This window comes from Arachis duranensis, chromosome 3, assembly GCF_000817695.3.
Source record: "Arachis duranensis cultivar V14167 chromosome 3, aradu.V14167.gnm2.J7QH, whole genome shotgun sequence".
NCBI classification, from domain to species: domain Eukaryota; kingdom Viridiplantae; phylum Streptophyta; class Magnoliopsida; order Fabales; family Fabaceae; genus Arachis; species Arachis duranensis.
The window spans coordinates 12,603,342-12,624,441 of NC_029774.3; positions in this window are offsets into that span (position 1 = coordinate 12,603,342).

Below are 21,100 nucleotides of genomic sequence, written 5' to 3' on the forward strand. Positions count from 1 at the left end.
TTTTGTGCCAGTTTGGGCGTTTAACTCCAAGTTTTATGCCAGTTCCAGCGTTAAACGCTGGGATTTCTGAGGCTGATTTGCCACACCGGTTTGGGCCATCAAATCTTGGGCAAAGTATAGACTATTATATATTGCTGGAAAGCCCAGGATGTCTACTTTCCAACGCCGTTGAGAGCGCGCCAATTGGACTTCTGTAGCTCCAGAAAATCTACTTCGAGTGCAGGGAGGTCAGAATCTAACAGCATCTGCAGTCCTTTTCAGTTTCTGAATCAGATTTTTGCTCAGGTCCCTCAATTTCAGCCAGAAAATACCTGAAATCACAGAAAAACACACAAACTCATAGTAAAGTCCAGAAAAGTGAATTTTAACTAAAAACTAACAAAAATATACTAAAAACTAACTAGATCATACTAAAAACATACTAAAAACAATGCCAAAAAGCGTATAAATTATCCGCTCATCAGTGGTCAAACGAAATCTACATGTAAACGGTATCTCTGTAGACATGGTACATGACAAAGTACAATGGCGTCGTTTGATTAATGTAGCCGACCCCACTTAGTGGGACAAGGCTTTGTTGTTGTTGTTGTTGTATAAAATAATTATTCGATGGAAAATCCACACAGCACATATATGTCGGTACTCGTAGATAATATTTTGTTGGAGCCACTCATTTTTGTTTGTTATTTTTTATTTTATTATTTTTTCTTTTAGCTGCATATACACAAGCATGTCACGGTCTTGGACACACTCCAACGCTACCGTGCCGGCACTCGAACTTACTCAACCTCTTGAGTTAAGACCAAGTCAGCCTAACCCTCAATACTTAGCAAGAAAGCTAAGAACACAAGAGAACACAAGAGAAAGGAAGCTTGGTGGAAAGAATACTTTATTACTCAAGTGTGGTTACAAATGATTCACACACAACTCACACTAAGTCTCACCTCCTATTTATAGCCATCCACATCCTCAATGGATGGTTAGGATTAAATCTAATCAATGGCCTAAATTAATCATCTAGAATCTTCTTTACAAATATTCATCATACCACAACTTTCTAAATACTTCTATATTCTTCCATACTACTCTTTATACTCTTATATACATCCACAATCTTCTAGAATACTATATGGCCTTCCAGAGTATTCTAGAACCTTCTAAAGTATTCTGGAACCTTCTAGGACATTCTAGAACGTTTCAGAACCATCTAGAGCATTCTCAAATACTCTAGAAAATTCTACAAACATTGTTAAATTTAACCTTCTAAAATTTATCGTGACATTCTCCCCCACCTAATGCGCAGACGTCCTCGTTGCATTCTGTTCATGATAGCGCTCTAGGTGTTCTTGGAATTGCCACAGATCTTCACGAGCTTCCCAACTAGCTTCAGTTATCAGGAGTCCTTTCCACTTGATCAAATATTGGATACTTGGTGGTACCTCTCTTCGTTGCACGACTTAATTAGCTAAGATCTCTTTGATTTCTTTATCAAATGATCTAATCACCATGGGAAGAGCATGACTCGAGTTACCTCTACTCGGTTCATCTTGGTCTTTATGATATGGTTTAAGCATACTCACATGGAAGATCGGGTGGATCTTCATAGAGGGAGGGAGTTGTACTTTGTAAGCAACCTCCCCAACACGTCCAATGATCTCAAATAGCCCTTCGTATTTGCGAATTAAACCCTTATGAACCTTGTGAAAGGCTTTGAATTGTTATGGAAGAAGTTTGATCATTACCTTGTCTCCTACTTGATAGCTTGCATGCCTCCTCTTCTTATCTGTCCATTTCTTCATCCTCTTTGCAGCTTTATCAAGGTAAGAACGAGTGACATCTGCTTGTTCTTTCCAAGAGTTAATCATATGATAAGCTCCAGGAATCTTCCCTGAGTAAGAGGAAGAAAGAGAGTGAGGTGTAAGCGGTTGTTGTCCAGTCACAATCTCGAACGGACTCTTCCCTGTAGACTCACTCCAAATTGTATGAGAACTGAGCAATGTCGAGGAGTTTTGTCCAGTCCTTCTGATTAGCGCTTACAAAATGCCTCAAGTAACATTCGAGTAAGGCATTTACTCTCTCAGTCTGCCCATCGGTTTGAGAATGGAAGCTTGTTGAGAAATGAAGCTCCGACCCAATGAGTTTGAACAGCTCTGTCCATAGTTGTCCTGTGAAGCGTGGATCTCGATCACTAATGATGCTCTTAGGCAATCCCCAGTACTTCACCACATTCTTGAAGAATAGTCGTGCTGCCTCCTCTGCAGTGCAGCCAGTAGGGGCGGGTATAAAAGTAGCATACTTCGAAAATCGATCCACTACCACGAGAATAGATCCAAACCCCTCGGATTTCGGTAAGGCAGAGATAAAATCTAGAGAGACACTTTCCCACGATCGCTCTGATGGAGGCAGAGGTTCCAACAACCCGCTTGGTGTCTTGTTTTCAATCTTATCTTGTTGGCACACAAGACAAGTCTTCACATAGCTCTCCACTTCATCTCTCATTTGAGGCCAAAAATAAGAAGATTCAATGAGTGCCAAGGTCCTTCGCTGGCCTTGGTGACCAGCCCACTTGGTGTCGTGGTATTCTCTCACTAATTTTCTTCTTATATTTTCCCATTTAGGGACGTATAGTCTTCTCCCTTTAGTGTAGAGAAGGTCGTTTTCTAACCAAAATCTTTTAGTCTTACCTTCTCTAGCCAACTCCACCAACTTCTTGGATAATGGATCGTGATGCAACCCTTCCTTGATGGTATGCACAATATCCCCTTCAACCATAGAAATGACCGCCATCCTGTATGGTTTTGAGATAGGTGGTTTTGCTCCTAACTCCAATTCAATGTTGTCATCCATCTTTCTTCTAAGTGATAACTGCTTTGGCAACTCGAGAGGTATCACATCCTTATTTTCTTCAAGGACTTCCTTGATTTTAGGGGGAACATTTTTTCCTTTGGCTGTTGACTCCTCTTGTAGTAAAGCCAAAGACATCATCTCCTTCTTCTTGAAACCTTTATTGAGTTGCATGGTCGAGAGTATCAGAATTCCTCCAGCATTTGAGATTGTAGGGACCATGCCTGGAGACTCTCTCTCCATGACGCATACTATATTGTAGTATGGCATAGGTATTATATTTGCCTTTCTTTGCAAATCGAGCCCGATGACTATTTTAAAATCGTCCATGCAGTGCTTGCTTCTTTGTCCTTCACAGCATTTATGTGTTGGATAGATCCAACACACTCAGTTACTTAAGTTTGAGCTTCTCGTTCCTCGGCGATAGATGCCAAAGTCCCTAACTTGGGACAGTCCTTCATTTGGTGTGGTCTCTTGCCCACCAAACATCCTCCTTTGGGCGCGAAAGCCTTCTTCTTTTTCTCGTACTCTTTCTTTGAAGAGTATTTTCCTTTTTTTTTTTGTTGAGAAACTCTTCCCCTTGTCTCCCCCATCTTTAGTAGAACTAGGTTTGGAGGAAGACTTGGGTTTAGAGTCTCCCCTATGATACTCAGTGAGTGATTCGGCCACCACGATAGCCTCATCAACATCCTTAACATTCATTCTTTGTAGTTCTTGCTTTGCCCAAGGTTGGAGTCCATCAATGAAGAAGAACAATGCATCCTCTGATGCTAAGTTGGGGATTTGAAGCGTGAGAGTAGTGAACTCCTTTACGTAATCGCTAATCGTACTCTTGTGCTTCAACTCCCTCAACTTCTTTCTCGCTTCATAAACCACATTCTCGGGGAAGAACTGTCTTTTCAACTCTCTTTTAAAATCTTTCCATGTGGCTATGTTGCAAGTACCATTTTCCATATCTATGCACTTTCTCCTCCACCACAAAGTAGCATTATCAGAAAGGTAGAGAGCTGCAGTGCGTACCTTTATTGCTTCTTCGACCACCCCTTGGCCTTCGAAGTACCTCTCCATTTGTCATAGGAAGTTCTCCACCTCTCGAGCGTCCCTTACGCCCTTGAACTCCTTTGGCTTGGGGAGATCAATTTTTGTCGTCTCCTTTATAATGGTTGGTCGAGATTTTGCCTCCTCGAACTAAACTCGAACTTCCTCAAATAGTTTTAAGGAATTCTCAAGCTTCTCTTCAATTTGGAGCATGCTTTTTTTTAAAGCATCTAGTTCTCCTAACACGTGAGCCTTGAAGGTCTCCTTATCATGTTCTATCCTTTGGAAACGTTCATCCATAGAGGATAGAACATTTTCTAACACAGAAACTCTCTCTTCTAAGAAGTTAGAGTCCTTACCTCTAGGCCCACTTAAAGAACGAACCTTCTGGCCTCCCCATTGAGAAGGAATAACATTCCTTCCCCTTTGAGACTTAACATGCTCCATGGTTACACTAGAAGCCATACCCACAAACCACTTGTGCTCCCTCTCGAACCTTGCTCTGATACCAAATTGTCACGGCCTTAGACACACTCCAACGCTACTGTACCGGCACTCGGACTTACTCAACCTCTTGAGCTAAGACCAAGTCAGCCTACCCTCAATACTTAGCAAGAAAGCTAAGAACACAAGAGAAAGGGAGCTTGGTAGAAAGAACACTTTATTACTCAAGTGTGATTACAAATGATTTACACACAACTCACACTAACTCTCACTTCCTATTTATAGCCATCCACCTCCTCAATGGATGGTTAGGATTAAATCTAATCAATGGCCTAGATTAATCATCTAGAACATTCTTTACAAATATTCATCATACCACAACTTTCTAAATACTTCTAGATTCTTCCATACTACTCTTTATATTCCTATATACATCCACACTCTTCTAGAATAATACTATATAACCTTCCAGAATATTCTAGAACCTTCTAGAGTATTCCGGGATCTTCTAAGACATTCTATAACGTTTCGGAACTATCTAAAACATTCTCAAATACTCTAGAAAACTTTACAAATATGATTAAATTTAACCTTCTAAAATTTACCGTAACAAGTAACTCTGAAAGCTAGACAAATATATGTGTACTTTAATTTCAATTAAAAAAATAAATGAATAAATAAAATAAAAAAAATTAAAAAATACATTTATTATAATTAATAAAAGCATTTATTCCTAATGTCTGCCACCTTTTTGGATAAAGTTATGGAAACATTAACAAAATTGCCATACGTAACTCAGATTAGTTAGTCATATATATGTCGCAACTCAACATTATTTCCGTCACGCTAAAAGTGGTTGTATTTGTAAATAGTCTCAGGTAAATGAGTAAAACAAATAACAACAACAACAAAGCCTTAGTTCACTCTCGGGTAAATGAGTAAAATAAAAGCATTAAAATTTAAAAATAAATAAAATATAAACTAAAAAATTTAATGTTTAAATATCATATTAGTCAATTGTTATTATATTATTTTTTAACTTTATTTTTAAAATTATTAGGTTTTACAGTTTCGAATTTACAAAAATTAGGTGATGTTAGGTGTAAAAGATTAACTCTTTAATTAAATTCTAAAATAAATAAATTTAATTTTTGACATAGTTACAATTATCAAATTTGGTCTGACTCGGTTGATTAGACTCGAAATTCGGTCATCCGATCATTTATTTGAATTGGATTATAAATTAAATCGGTTAAACAATTAATTCGGTCAAATATAGTCAAATCTAATAAAATTTAATTAAATTTGTTTTAAATCGATTCGGTCAAATCTGATTGAGTTAAAAATATGTATTTTTTATACATATTTTTTTATTAAATGTATTATGTAAATAAAATTAAATTATATTTATAAATTAAAAAAATAATATTTATTAACTATAATAATTTTTTATTTTTATAATTATTATTTTTTTATAAATATTTAAAAATTAATTAATTTAATTTATAATTGATCAATTAAATTAATAACACAATAATCCAGTAATTTAATAAAAAATAATTCAGTTATTTAATCGGTTCGATTATCGCTTCTTATAATTATGCATCGTTGTTTGTTAAACTTTAGAGTGACATATATTCTATATTCTTTCAACTAGCCATTATAGGCATGAGCAGTGGTCCCCAGTATTTTTTGTTCATCAACTTCTTTCCGTATATATGTATATAATCCCAGTGGACATATATCCACTTGATGTATATGAATAATTAAGATATGTATAATTGTAATGGGTAAACCTAACACTTGATATATATATATAAAATATTTTATATAATTATTTAATTATTTATAAATTTTTGGATATAAAAAATAATTATTTTTATTATTAATCTAGTATTTTATGAACAGTAGATATATGTAAAAATAATTTTACAAGTAGGAAGGACATCGAAAGAAAATTATGTACATACATATATTTGCTAATTTAATCAGTTCAATTATAAAAAGAGTTTATAGAATATTATAGCAACTAGGTTGACACAAAAAAGACAAAAATATCTTTTTCAATGTCAATTATTATTTAGTTAATTATATTATTATTTTTTTTTGAAATAAATTACAGCAGTTATATATGATGAAAAGGGTTGCACGTGCGTGGCGACAAAAGAACCACGTCTTGAAGAATAAGATCAATGTTCAAATCTCAATCGAGATAGACTATGCTGTTGTGTTTATGATTTTCTTGATGATTTTCTCCTCAAATCTCCTTAACATACATAAAGGAGATTTGATACACTTTTGTCACTTTAAATTTAGCAATTCACTCATTCATTCTCATACTTCCTTCATTGTTAGCTTTCTAAGCATAACTTAAAAGCTGCATTATTAATTAAGAAAAATCTGGGAACAAACAGTATTCTGAAAAATAATTTACATATATCTACACAATAAAAAAGAAAAAAAAAAACACAACTCTACAGAGAAATAGAGAATAATCATTTGTGGAGCTAAAATGATTAATGCACATCGGCATATACAACTAATAGCATCAAAGTTTGCTCATAATAGAGGATAGCATATATAATAATAAGGGGAAAAAAAGCACATTTACATCATTCATATAAAGATGACAAAAATATTTTTTTAAAGTTATTTATTTAGTAACAGTTAAAAAGCACTCTAAAAAAATAGATTAATAATAAAAATATAAATTAGGAATAAAATTAAAGATCTAAGAGAAAAAATAATGATATTAATAATTCTAACTAATATTAATTCAAACGACATTGAATTTCTTAAATTAATATAAAACATTTTTTTCAAAATCTCAATTTCTCAATAATTTAAAGAATACAAAAATAAATAAAAATTACTATACTAAAAATAGAATAATTAGTAATAAAAATTAGTAGATTAAAATATAGATCTTTAAAAATAAAAAAATTATAAATAAAAATTCAACTCGTAAAAAATTTTTAAATTCTCAAAATGAAAAAATATCAAAATGATAATAAAATAAAAATAAAAAAATAATATTATAAAATTTATAAAAAAATAAAAAATAAAACAATCATCTAATAAAATTTTTGTTAAAGTTTTAAATTTTAAACAAATTAAAAAATTAATATCAGAATCAAACTAACAATTTTAAAAATATAATAATACTTTTTAATAAAGATAATAATTTTAATTTATATTACGTGTTAAAAATTTAATATACGATAATCTATTTAATAGACAAAATTAAATATCTTTATTTAAGTTTCTGCCAAAACTGAAGATAAAGATGAACTTGTCATCTCAGCCCTATTTTTGCGGGTTATAAAAATGAACTGTTAGAAAATATTCATAGAAAAATATTTAACTTGACTTTCGCTTAATCTTTTTTAATAATAGTAGATAGATAAAAATAAGGAGTTTATTCAAACTTTCTTGTATTATAGTTTATTAAAGGAAAAAAACTATTAGAATAGTGATCGATTTAGGGTCAAATTTTAAGTAAAATTGATCACTAAACTTTGGCTATTGGTTGAACAACTAATAATTTTTATAGTCTTATTTTTTTGGATTATGCTACGTATATATTAAAATTAGTCACTAAAATTAGTCATTAATATAAAATATATACTAGAATATAAATATACATTAAAAATAAATTAAATTATACATATATTTATGTACAAATATATTGGTGACTGATTTTAGTGTACAAAAAATATTTTTGTATTTTTTTTATATTAGTTGCTAAATTAGTCTCAATTTTAAAAATATATTATTGAAGTATAAAAATACAATTTAGATTTTTTAAATTATCAAGGCTTCATTAAAAAACTGAATAAAATTATGAAAATTTAAGTAATTAAATTTTATATTAATTATTGAAATTTGGGAAGTTTGAGTTACATAAGTAAATGAACTGTGATGGAGAATAAATAACTTCGTGGTGACTTATATTTAGGTTTAAGATAATAAGATTTGATTTAATACTTTGATTTTTAAGTTTAGGGTTATATTTATGTTGTCATAAAATCGTTTTTATTAAAGTTTAAATTTATAAGAAGAAATACGTGAATGATTATATCTTTAATATATCTTTTAAAATAAGAATTTTATTTTCTTGGATTTGTTTAAATATTTTGCACAATTTTTTTATTTGTTTTATGTTAGTTTTTCTTTTAGCAAATAATAAGAATCGAACTTTAAATTTTTTTGTCATAGAAAATTTGCTATCATGTTTTTGAAACTTCTTTTTTAAAAAATTTAAACTAATAAAAAGAGACGCACATATATAATTATATCTCTAATATAGATTTTATCTGATAATGCAATCATTTATAATTGTAATTTAATTATAACTACTTTCAGCTAAAATTATAACTATTTTATTTATATATACAAAAATATTTTATATATACCAAAAATTAATTTAGTAGATATTTGTATATATTTGCATATATTATTTTATTTATATAAAATGTAAATTTCATATTCCACCAATACGTGTTTAGTTAACTTTTTATTCAAACGTATTCAAATTGCATCTTTTCATCAGATAACTTTAATAATAACATATGCTAATATGAATTCACAAGGGCTTTTATATGTCTAATTCATAGTTAGGGGACACAACATTTAGGTGATGTCAAAATCAGAGTGATACCAAAAATAAGATAATTAATGAAGGAATTAATGCGGAAGCAGTATTCACAAGAAATCTGGTCGGAGAATAAATTAAAGCGGAGAAAATAACACTAATTCATTCTTTGTTTTAGAGACAGTCTGGAGGATAGGGTTATCACTCATCATATTCATATTCATTCAAAATAAATAATAAATAAATAAATAAATAAAAGAACCGAAAGATCAACGTACGTACGATTAAAACATAAATATGTGGAGTGATGCAGTTCGTTAGTTGTATTCAAATTGAAACCTAATCTAGAATTTCTCTGAGATACCCTATTGATTCTATATCCTAAGAGTACTATAATCGATAATATTGATGATGGAAAAACGGAAATGGTATGCCAAGAAAATAAATCAAGCGTGAGAAAAATAATTTTGAAAAAAGTTAGTAGATTTTTTTTTTGTAAAATCTAATAACATCAATAAATGTACCTTTTAAACCTAAAAAATATAGCTACATATCAACTAAAGTTAATTATGCTAAAATTATAATATTTTATGTGTTTTTTTATCATTTTAATTTTTTAAAAATAGTAATTTTATAATATAATATCAAAATTTTTGTGATAAAAAAATTTAGAATGTGATCATTGCTATTTAAGTAAATTTAAAAGAGACTCTTGATTAAAAGAATGTATTAGAAATATAATTATTTATATAATTTTTTATCAATTTAAATTTGTAGGAAAAATAATTTTACGATAAATCTAAATAGATAAATTATATTCTCAAAATTATTAATTAACTTTGAATTATTCAAGTGAAAAATATAAATGACAAACATTTTTTTACATTTAAATTAATATTAATCAATTATATATTTTTTACTAAAAATGTTACTCCTTAGCTAGTATTATTCTATTGAAATATCGATTTCGAGCATGACACATGTGACAAAGTTACAGGCACAAAATTAACCCTTAGGAATATACAAAAATTCTGCAAAGCTGGCTATCAATACCAAAAGAGGGGGAAAATATACCTAGTGATGGTTCATATATATCACCATGAGTCTATGACCATGACCATTATTATGATTAAAAGGCAAAGCCATAGCCACCGCTGGTCTCACCATCATGTATATATAGTGGGCTAAAGGAAAGGGTTCGAAAGGATGGCTTGGACCACGGTTAAAGCAAGGGCCTCTGGCTCAACACTCAAGAGCATGCCATATCCACTAACGTGTCCATTTCTTTGTTTGCCATCTGGCGCTATTTCATTGGCATGACGGAATTCGTTCCCATTTTATTTTTGGGGTAGATGTTGATCTACCATTCCCACTTTATTTATTCCTCCATGTACTGTTATTTAAAATCGAATATTTAGACAAAGATATTTAAAACGTTTTTAAATAAAAATATTTGATTTTATTTATTAGATAGATTGGTATGTATTATATTTTTGATATATAATCTAAATAAAAGTGTTATTTTTTATTAAAAATACTATTATATTTTTAAATTTGTTAATTATCTGATTTTTAAAGATCTATATTTTAATCTATTAGTTTTTATTTCTAATTGTTCAATTTTTAGTCTAGCAATTTTTTATTTATTTTTGAATTCTTTGAATAAAATTTATTGTGAAATTGAGATTTTTAAAAAAATTATTTTATATTGATTTAAAAAATTCAGTGTGGTTTGAATTAATGTTAGTTAGAATTATTAATATAATTATTTTTTTAATCTTTAATTTTATTTATAATTTATACTTTTTTAAAGTTGTTTTTGTCATCTTTATATGAGTGTTGTCCTTATTTAAAATTAGGGTCATTATTTTAGAATTAGATTTTTTAATTAAAAATATTATTTAATTCCTTTTTAAGTAAGACTGAAAATAAAAATTTTAATGCAATTGACAAAGTTTATTAAGTATTGTTTGTAGGACCATCAAAATAAGTCAAATTCTTTAACAGACAAACTTTTATTTTTAAAATTAGATCTTTTTTAAATTTTAAATTAAATGAGTAGAGTCTAATTAATTCAAAAATATAGTAGGTTAAACAAACTAATTTACGATCTAAATGAGCGGCTTTTTTTGTTTTTTGTTTTTTTTTGCATTTGCAAAAAAATTCAGCATTTTTTTCAATAATTTTTTTATTGGACCCAATGGTCCAACTAATCCACTTAAATTTTTTTTAATTCAAAAGGGACATTTTTTGTTCAATTTTTTCTCAAAAAAAATATAATTTATTAATAATAATTTATTAAGAATAAAAAGATAATTTAGATTTAAATATTATAAACCTTCCAAATTGAAACATTTGAAATGAGGAGTTTGGAGGATTTTAAAATGTTAACTTCGTCTTTCAAATAATAATTAAATTTGTGAATTAGATTCAAGGAGAGTAGATCTTTTCAATTTTTTTAATTGTTTAATAAAATGTGATTTTTTACTATTTAATATATTCTCTCACATATTTTCTCTTAGTAAAATCTTTTTCTCTTTTACAAAAAGTTTTTCCAAAAAAAAAATACTGAACATCTAATTAATCTAATTTCTGTCTATTTTTATGAAAGATAATATAATTTCTTATAAAAAAGAGATATGTCGATTTTTGACTCTTTTATTTTGGAATAATACAATTTTTTTTGTTAAAAATTTGTTAAATAGTAATAAAAATTAGTTAGGAGTTTATTTATAATTTGTAAAAATTTTAGATTCTAATTTTTTTTCTCAACAATAGAACTGATTACTACCACCACTATTGTTATTTTGTTCACCCTCATCATTATAACTTCTGTTATTTTTAGGGTAAAATATACTTTAATTTTTGTCTCTAAAATTTGACAAAAGTTTTAAAAATATTCCTAAGTTTTATTTTGTTTTAATTTTGTCCCAAAAGTTTTTTATTTGTATCAAATATATCCCTGACGGCTAATTTTTTAAAAAAAGTTAAGACCAATTCAACAACAATTTATAAGAACAACCTTCAATACAAGCAAATCGAGCATAATTTTCATACATTATTGTTAGATTGGTCTTAAATTTTTTAAAAATTTAGCCGTTGAGGATATATTTGATGCAAATCGAAAACTTTTAGGACAAAATTAAAACAAAATAAAATTTAGGGGTATTTTTAAAATTTTTGCCAAATTTTAGAAAAAAAATATATTTTATCCTTATTTTTATTATACAATGATACTTTATTATCATTATTATCTATTTCTATTTGTTTAACAGAAAAATTATATTATTTTAAAATAAAAAAATTGTGATATTTTTTTGACATAAATTATCATATCCTTCGTAAAAATAAATAAATATCGAATTGGATATTTATTCAAAAAAAAAGGGAAAGGTTTTAAAGAAGGGGAAGGAAAAGTAACAGAAGCACTTGAGATTTTTAAACCTTCTTTTATTAAGGTATTTAAAATCAACAGATAGAAGGAATTTGAAGGATTTATTATTTAAGTTTACAACTTTTTTCGATTATAGTTTTACGTATAAAAGAGAAAATGGTAACTATTAAGAATAAAAAGAGAACTTAAATTTAAATCTTACTAAACCCTCCAATTTAAGAGAACTTAAAAATAGGGAGTGAGTGGATGAGTGATAAAATTTTAAAATCTTCTCCCTTCATATAATAAAACTCATGAACTAGATTTAATCCTTCAAAGCCTTTTTCATTTCCTCTAAAATTCTTTAGAACCAAACTCGTGGAGAAGACACTTAGAGAAAAATTAATTAAATATAAAATATTTATTAATTATTAATATTTTAATCTTTATTATTATTATTTTCTTATTTTTTTTCCCTAACGATATTGTAGCAATTTCCTATGGATATATATATACGTACAACAGAATACATGCAAACATATTCTAGCATATTTGAAAATTCACTTTCTTTAATTTCTGTGGCACCATAACGTTTCATCCAATCAGTGAAATAATGGGAGATCTCATCTCTCTTATGGTGATGATGAGAATAATATTAGTGTCCCTTTATTACAGAAAGCAACACTTGTTGGCAGCGAATATCTCCCTTTTCTTTTCTTTTCTTTTATCCCTACAAACACTTTTAACCCTCTCTCAGTCAGTCACACACACCTTTCAATTCCTTCTTTCTTTCTTTGAATAGTCTTCAATTGGCTTCACAAAAAGTTATCGAAAAGAAAAAATATTATATAAAAAATATATTAAAGTAGAGGTGCTGCTTCAGCTGATGTACCTAGGTTCCTTTCTTTTTATTAGGGTTTAGAAAGCCACAAATTCTGATGATAAATACGAATTTTAAGTTGTTGAGTGACAATGGATCCTTCTCAGAATTGTGTTACAGTTATAGCTAGCTAAGCTAGCATATAATTAATTTATTCATTTTCAGTTTAAAGAAAGTATGGCACTCGTGTATGTTATTTTATCCGATCCAACAAAGAATCATACGCAAATTATTTATTTTAAAAATTTAAATTATTAACATATTTTTTATGATTAATATTAAGTAATCAATACTTTTCTGCTAACATCAATCAACTTTTTTAAAATTATTCGGTTTATTCACTACAACAAAAGTGGCACTTAGCGGCGGTTTCTAGAGTCGTTTAGCAGTGGTTTTGAATCGCCGCAAAATATTTCACGGTGGTTTAATGAAACGCCGGAAGATGGGGCGCGGCTAAACAGATAGCGGTGGTTTTTTATTCAACCGCTGAAATAACCGCCTCGAAATAAAACTTGGATTTTGCGGCGATTATTACCCATTGCAGTATGTGGATGAAAAATGTTATTTTTCAATTTGCGGCGGTTTGTAACCACCGCTAAATGCCAAGAATTTGAAAATAATGCAATTTTGTGGCGGATGATAACCGCCGCTAAATATCAAGAAGGAAGACAATATTATTGTTTTGCGGCGGTTTTCAAATTTCCCATTAAAATTTTAGATTTTCTATTATTTTACCTCTTTTAAAAAAGTATGTTTATTAAACTTTAATTTTTTTACTTTTCAATTAATTTAGAGAAATTGCAACCAACTAAAACAACTCAATTAATATAACAAACTAAATTAAATATATGCAAACATAACATATATAATGAAATTGTCATAACATCATCCAAAATAAAGTAAGAATGCTTAAGTTGAAGAAAATAAGCATAAAACACTAAACCAATTTAAATGTAAAAGTATCTAAAAACATTGATTGAAATTCAAAATTTTTGTTGTAGGTCGTGATTGCCAGATGAAGATGGCCCTGCGCATGACGAGTCCGGTGTACCGCCCAAAAAAGCCAGCTTTGAAGCAACCTCAGCTGGCAAATTGCCTCCTTGCTGTTGGACTAGATATCCCAAGACCTTATGTATCGACTGTCTCTTCGCCTGCTCTTTTTCTAGCTTAGCCGTCAATTCTGCAATCCTCTTCTCGTACTCTTCATTGGGCTCTGCAGAACCCGACGGCTATCCAGCAGCGTTACCAAAGACTTGGCTGGGACATAGTCCAGCACCTAGGGCACGAACTCGTCCTGAGTGCTCCTTTCCGAGAACTTGTGCTAGCGAATCATTTTGTGAAAGGTGCTTAGAGAATCCATCCTGTCTCTCAGCATTCGCAATTGCTTCCTACAAATATAGGAAAGACATGAGTTAATAGTAGCATGATATATACAGTAAGCTAAGTTTCTTTAAATTTTCAAACACGACTTACACTAACAACACGCGCATCGGGATGGATATACGAGCCATCTTTTTTCTTATGAGTCATGATAAACAACTCTTCTCTACCAACGGACCTTCCTTGCTCTTTCTTCTATATCGTTGATATCGACACAATTTAGTAAACGACAACATACTTAGGAAGATTAATCAAAATCTTAATGCAAATAATGACTTATTACCACTTCGTCTTTTTTTTTTTGCTAATGTTTTGGAGCCCCCAATATGTGTGTAAAGTTACTTGCTCCGATTTAAAGCATTCCGTTTACACTTTTTTTATGAACAAATAACAGGACAAATGTAAATGAGAAAGAGATGTTGAATAAACTAAGTTAAATAAACTCAACGTTGTACTTTGTTTTCTTTGGTTACTTTATACTTGTGTAGTTTTTATTTGCAGTTAAATATTTATGTTATTGTGAATTTTCATTAGTAAAAGCAGATTTTTTGTTTCTTTCAACGATTTTAATATGAAAAAGTTAGTTTACGTTAAATCTTTATTCCTTCTACAGTTGTTGTTATTCTTAGGGTTGCATTTTTGATAATCTTGCTACCTATTACGCAATATAATTTCACTAGTGTTACGTTTTGAAAACAATAGTGAACATAACATGACGGTGAAACATGATCGATAAAAATTAAGGACTTTTCGTCATCCTCTGCAAGCACAACAATTGCTACAGAGCTAATGTTTAAGAAATTTGCCCAAACTACTAACAAGGGTGATGGTAATTGTCAAAAATTTGCGTTTAGTTTTAAAATTGTCTTAACACCTTGTAATTTGGTTTTTTTTCTACGTCAGTATTTAATGACCCCGGAGTTAACAGTTTCTTCTATGTATACTCATTCTGTTATGTGTATGTTGATATTTTCAATCTTACCAGAATATTCCGGAGAAATAGTTCCTGACAGTCTAGATGGAGAAGAGTCTGATTCAGAAGACAATTTAGATGATATCTCCTCTGTCGCAGTTGACAGATCCATGCAGTTTGATCTAAATAAGGTTTTAGAAGAAGACGATAAAACTTTAGAAGACCAACAAGATAAACAAGATGATATACATGTTAAGAAAATGTGCTTTGATCTTAATAAAATGCCATGGTATGGAGATGAAATATCAGATCCTCTAAAACGTGAAGCCCATAGATTCATAACAGAATTTTTTTGCTAGGTCAATACGATGTTGGAGAGAAATTTTGATCTTTTATTATAATAGTTACCCTGATTTGCTTAGTTTAATGATTTGGGTCGCAGTTGTACATGTTTATTCTTGATTTAGGTTTAGTAAGGCATAACTTTAAAGAGGAGTAACTTTGATTTATGCTTTCTATAACTTTATTTTAACTTTATAAATTCAGAGTATGATTTTATTTTCTTCTTTTACATCCATATTTGAAAGCAAATTTAAATGCCAATAACGTAATCAAGAAAATCTTATTGGTAAATTTGTTCACATGAGTTAACATATATAGCTTATTTAACTTGTGAATTTTTTTTACGTAAAACGAATGTGAAAGTAGTGTTACGAGTTTAAGTAACAATGATTTAAACATATGTACCTTAGGATTGTAATCTTTACTTAACTAGATTATACCTAGATGGTTTATTACTAAAGAAAACATTGCAATATGTAGTAATATGCATTTTGCAGCGGTTTAAACGAAACCGCCACAAAATGTAAAACAATAACTCACCCGGCGGTATATATAGTGGTGGTTTTCGAAAATAGGCCGCTAAATGCATAACTGATTGAAATACAGCGACGGTTCAAGAAAAACTGCCGCTAATTGTCGGCCTGATTGCAGCCCCAACCCCCAACCGCCGCTATCTGCTGGAATTATTGTAGTGATTCTAAATTTAAATCTTAAATTATAATATCTTAAGTTATAATTATAAAAAAAGCATCAGATCTAGATTTAAAAAATAGAATTAGAACACTCTGATGAAGCCGCCATTATCATCTCCATCGCGCCCCCTCTATGGTGATGGTGGCGTCGGTGGCCAATTGTGAGGACCAGATGATGCATAGTCAGAGAAAGAGTCAGCATGTTTGGCGCATCGTTAAACAAGTTCCTGCCTAGTTTCTCCCATATGTAGGAGTACATGTTCGTAACTGTATTTTTCTGCTGGTCTAGCCCTACAAGAAAAATACTGAGTACTATCGAATTTACCATCAAATTTAGCTTCGCAGGGTAGTAGCGGATTTATCGGTGGTAACTACGTCGAATTTGTAAGGTTTTTTAATTACTAACAGATTATGTTTTCCAATGGTAAAGCTGCCAATAATTTTTGGAAGGAAAATAAATTAAATTGGTACATCCTTTACCATCGGAGTTACCGTTGGATTAATCCGACGATAACTCAATTTAATGAAACGATACATTTTGGTAACCCGCAATAGTTTATCGTCGGAATTTTCCGACGGTAACAGTGGCGTAAATTCAAATGATGAACCCCTTCCCCCTCATTCAAACCCTCACCACCATCACCACCATTCCTCTTTCTTTTGTGTTCCAGCCGCCGTTGCCGAGACCACCGCCGTCGCCACCCCTTCTCCGTCGCCGTCAACCCCCACTGTCGACGCCTGCTTCTTCTCCTTCTTCCCCTCCCTCTCAGTGCCACCGCAGTCCTTTCCTCCTTCTCCTTTTGCCTTTCTTAGCCCATAGCCTGCAGCTCCCTGCTCCGGTAGATCACGACTGTCACCGCTAACGCCGGCAACAACCTGGTGTCGTCGCCTTCCTTCTTCCTTCTTCGTTGCTTTCTGCACCTTGCATTCAAGGTTCTTTGTTTGAATTTTTTTTCAAATCCTGTTAGTTAGTTTTGGTTCATTAGATTGGTATAAATAGTTTAGTTAGTTTAATTTCTTATTTTAGTGGATTTAGGTGATTAGGATAGTTTAGTGTAGAGTTATAGGTTTTGAATTGTTGCTAAAAGTGTCTGGAACTATTATGACTTTGCTTATTGCATTAATGGAAAAATTGTTGTTGAGTTTATTTGGTTAATTGTTTGATTGTGCTCATTCATTGTTTTAATTGCTATTTTGTTATTTTGCTATTTTAAATTAATTAGACTACTGTCTAATGAATTTATGATCAATACTGTTGACTTTTTTTCTATGTCATTGATGTTGAATTTTGTTAATTGATGTTGCATAGATTACTTGTTAATGCTAAGTTATCTTATTTATGACTTTGGATGCCAAATGTTTGTAAATATGCCTCAAAAAGCTTTTTATTGAAAATTTTGGTCAATCCCTTGAAATTATTGCTTGTTCTTCTCTTGTTTTGACAATCTGCATTGATGGAATTTGATTTGTTTTTCCATTGACCGACATTTTTGAATTTTGATTGTTTGAGGTTTCTTACCTAATATTGCAAGTTTGATATACTTTACCATATAGAATTTGATTTTTTTTAATTTTAGTTTAATTTAGTTTAGGTTTTTTCAATTTTAATTTTCAATCTGTTTTAAAGTTAGTTCAATTTAGTTTTCTAATCTTAGTGGATTTAGTTTTCAAATTTGAATTGTTGAAGTGTTTGGAATTGTCTAATTGTGTTAATTGCTGCATGCATGACGATTTTGCTGAGAAATTATTGCTGAGATGTTTGATAATTTGATATTTGCAGATATGTCGATAGGTAGAAATTATGTGCATTAGGCTGCTAGTCGTGGTCGTAACCGTGGTCGGAGTAGAGGAAGGGTTTCTTCTGTTACCCCCTGGACTTCTGGCTTCTCACCCTCTACTTCGACCACCCCGATGACGCCACAGGTTGTGGGTTTAGCGGACCAGCCGTTCATCATGGACCCTAACCATAATTTCATGCCTCCGTCTACAGCAACGCCACTGCCTCCTACCACTCAGCAGCCCGCATCCACGTCGACGCCGCCTCCAGCGATGAATGCCGTGGCTCCAGAGTCCAACCACGACAATGAGCCAACAGCTGATGTCCCACCACTACCTCCTATCGTACGGTTGAAGATTTGGCCTGATGGCAGCATGGGGTAAGTATCGAGTTGAGTCTCATGTATTTCTTATTGATGGTTATCTTAAAAAGTGTCTGAGAATTGATTCTAATTTAACGGATTTAGGTTTGAATGATGGCTAGTGTTTTTAAGTTTCAATGATTATGGTTAAATTTGTTGCTAAAAGTTCTTGATAATTGATTCCTGTCTAGTGGATTTAGATTTATTTGGTTGACTGTTTAGTGTTTCCTATTTCAATGATTATGGTTGTTGCTGAAAGTTCCTAAAAATAGATTCCTTTTTAGTGAATTTAGGTTGATTTGGTTGACTAGCTTGTGTTTTTAAGTTTTAATATTTTGATTAACTTTATGGATGAAAGTTCCTGCTAATTGATTCATGTATAGTAGATTTAGGTTGATTCTTGTTTGTGGGTTATTAGGTTTGCGACGAACATCAACGCGTGTACTCAGGATTCCCGCTCATTTATGAAACCATCGCTCCTTGGCCCAGCTACACAAAGATTTTCGCTGAGACCAGGGAGCGATAATTTCAAAAATGGGTGATAATTAATATTTTTTATGTTTAAACCTTTTTACCTAGTTTATATCTTCTATCTTGCTTAAGTAATTCTAAAATTTCTTTGTTGCAGTTGCACTTTAGGTGAGACGATGAGCATGACCTTACCATTAGGAAGATATTTAACCATAGAATGGGTCGACAGCTCTAGCAGATGCTGGATGATGTTTGTCAGGGAGGCTATCACCAGACGCAGTGACTCCAACTGGATATAAAGAAGGCTCTGTTTGATAATTGGGAGATCAATGAGGGGTTCCGGCATCGGCATCTCACCAAAGAGCTAATAGGGCCTCGACCAGGTTGTCCAAGTATATTGGTAGCTCAGCGACCTTCATGAAGATGAACGCAAGGCTGGTATGTAAAGTGACTTTAGTTTTGTTAATAACTTAGTTAGATTGTTTTGCATATCAATACTAGGCATCCTAATCATATTGTTTCAATACAACATATGTAGTCGAAGTCGTTGGATCGCAAGGCAACGTCTGTGGAGATGTTCAAATATGCCCACATGTTGAAGGAGAACAAAGAGACATTTGCTTATCAGCAGTCTCAGGACTATTATGTGAGTAAACAAACATCTGATGATCTTCTGCTATGAAATTATTAGAGATTAACTGTAAATCTATCAGCGTACTAATCACAATAACTTGTGTTAATTATCAAGAGTCCTACACACAAAGACTAGAAGCCGTGACTCAGCAGTCTCAGCAAGGTGGGAAGGACACCGCCGATGGCTCTGGAGCTACAGTCGTCGATCCTGATGCAGTTTGGCGCGAGACTGCCTCAACACCGTGCAAGAACCACGTGTACAAGATGGGGTCGTTCTTCGCCAGCAGCCTCCACACATCCATGTTGAGGCCGTCGTCAGGCTCCGTCACCAATCAACCCAAGGAAGGCGTGGATTTGAGGCTGTAGGTGCAGGAGCTCTAACGCAACCTTCAGCAGCAGGCTCAGGAGCTTAGCGTTATCGAGAGAGGTATCAAGAGATCCTCAACCGCGTGTCATCTACGGATGAGCTCAGGCTGGAATGGAGGTAGTCACTGAGGTAGATGCAGTATATGAAGGCTTAGATGGGAGTGTACCAGGCAGATGCGCGCCACTAGCATCGACCTTGCAGGTGGTATATGGACATCACTGTCTTCCACGCTGCCGAATCAAGGTCACGGGACCGACAACGACGACGACGACTACCTAAATCTATAGTCATTATTTTTTCGTTTTATTGTTTCATTATATTATTTGACGTACTTTACTTTTGATTTATTTGAACACTATATTATTTATTTTAAATTAAATTTTTTTATTATTTATGAACGAACCACTAATTATATGAAAAAAATTTAAAATTTAAAATTAAGATTGACCATTTATTTTAAATTTTAAAAAAATAAAAATTGATATTACCGTCGAAATTACCGTAGAAATAATCCGACAATAACAGTGCGGAAAACAACATTTTTTGGCGCTAATAATATCTTCGAAAGAATCCACCAGTAACTAATTGGATTTCAAGCCAATAATCCAACGTAACTTTCAACAGTAATTACTGTCGGACAAAAAAATCCTGACAGTAAAAATTTATTGGCGAAATTTGTATTATCTGATTGTTTCCGACAACATTCAACATTTTTTTATACTATAGATCATACTACTAATAGTCGATGGTCTCACAAGGGCTCCTGACCTCCCCTCTCATCCCACTCCTGGTAATGGTGGTAGTGAAGGGGTTAATTAGAGTTGTGATAGTAAAAACTAAAGTTGGGGGTCGTGATGAAGGTGAGCGAGAGGCATAGGTGAAAAGAGATCAACAAAGAGAAGAAGACAACGTAATTTGAAGATTAGGGGACTATAATTACAAATTTAAATCAGATATAGGATTAGTCACAAAAAAAAATCAGATATAGGAT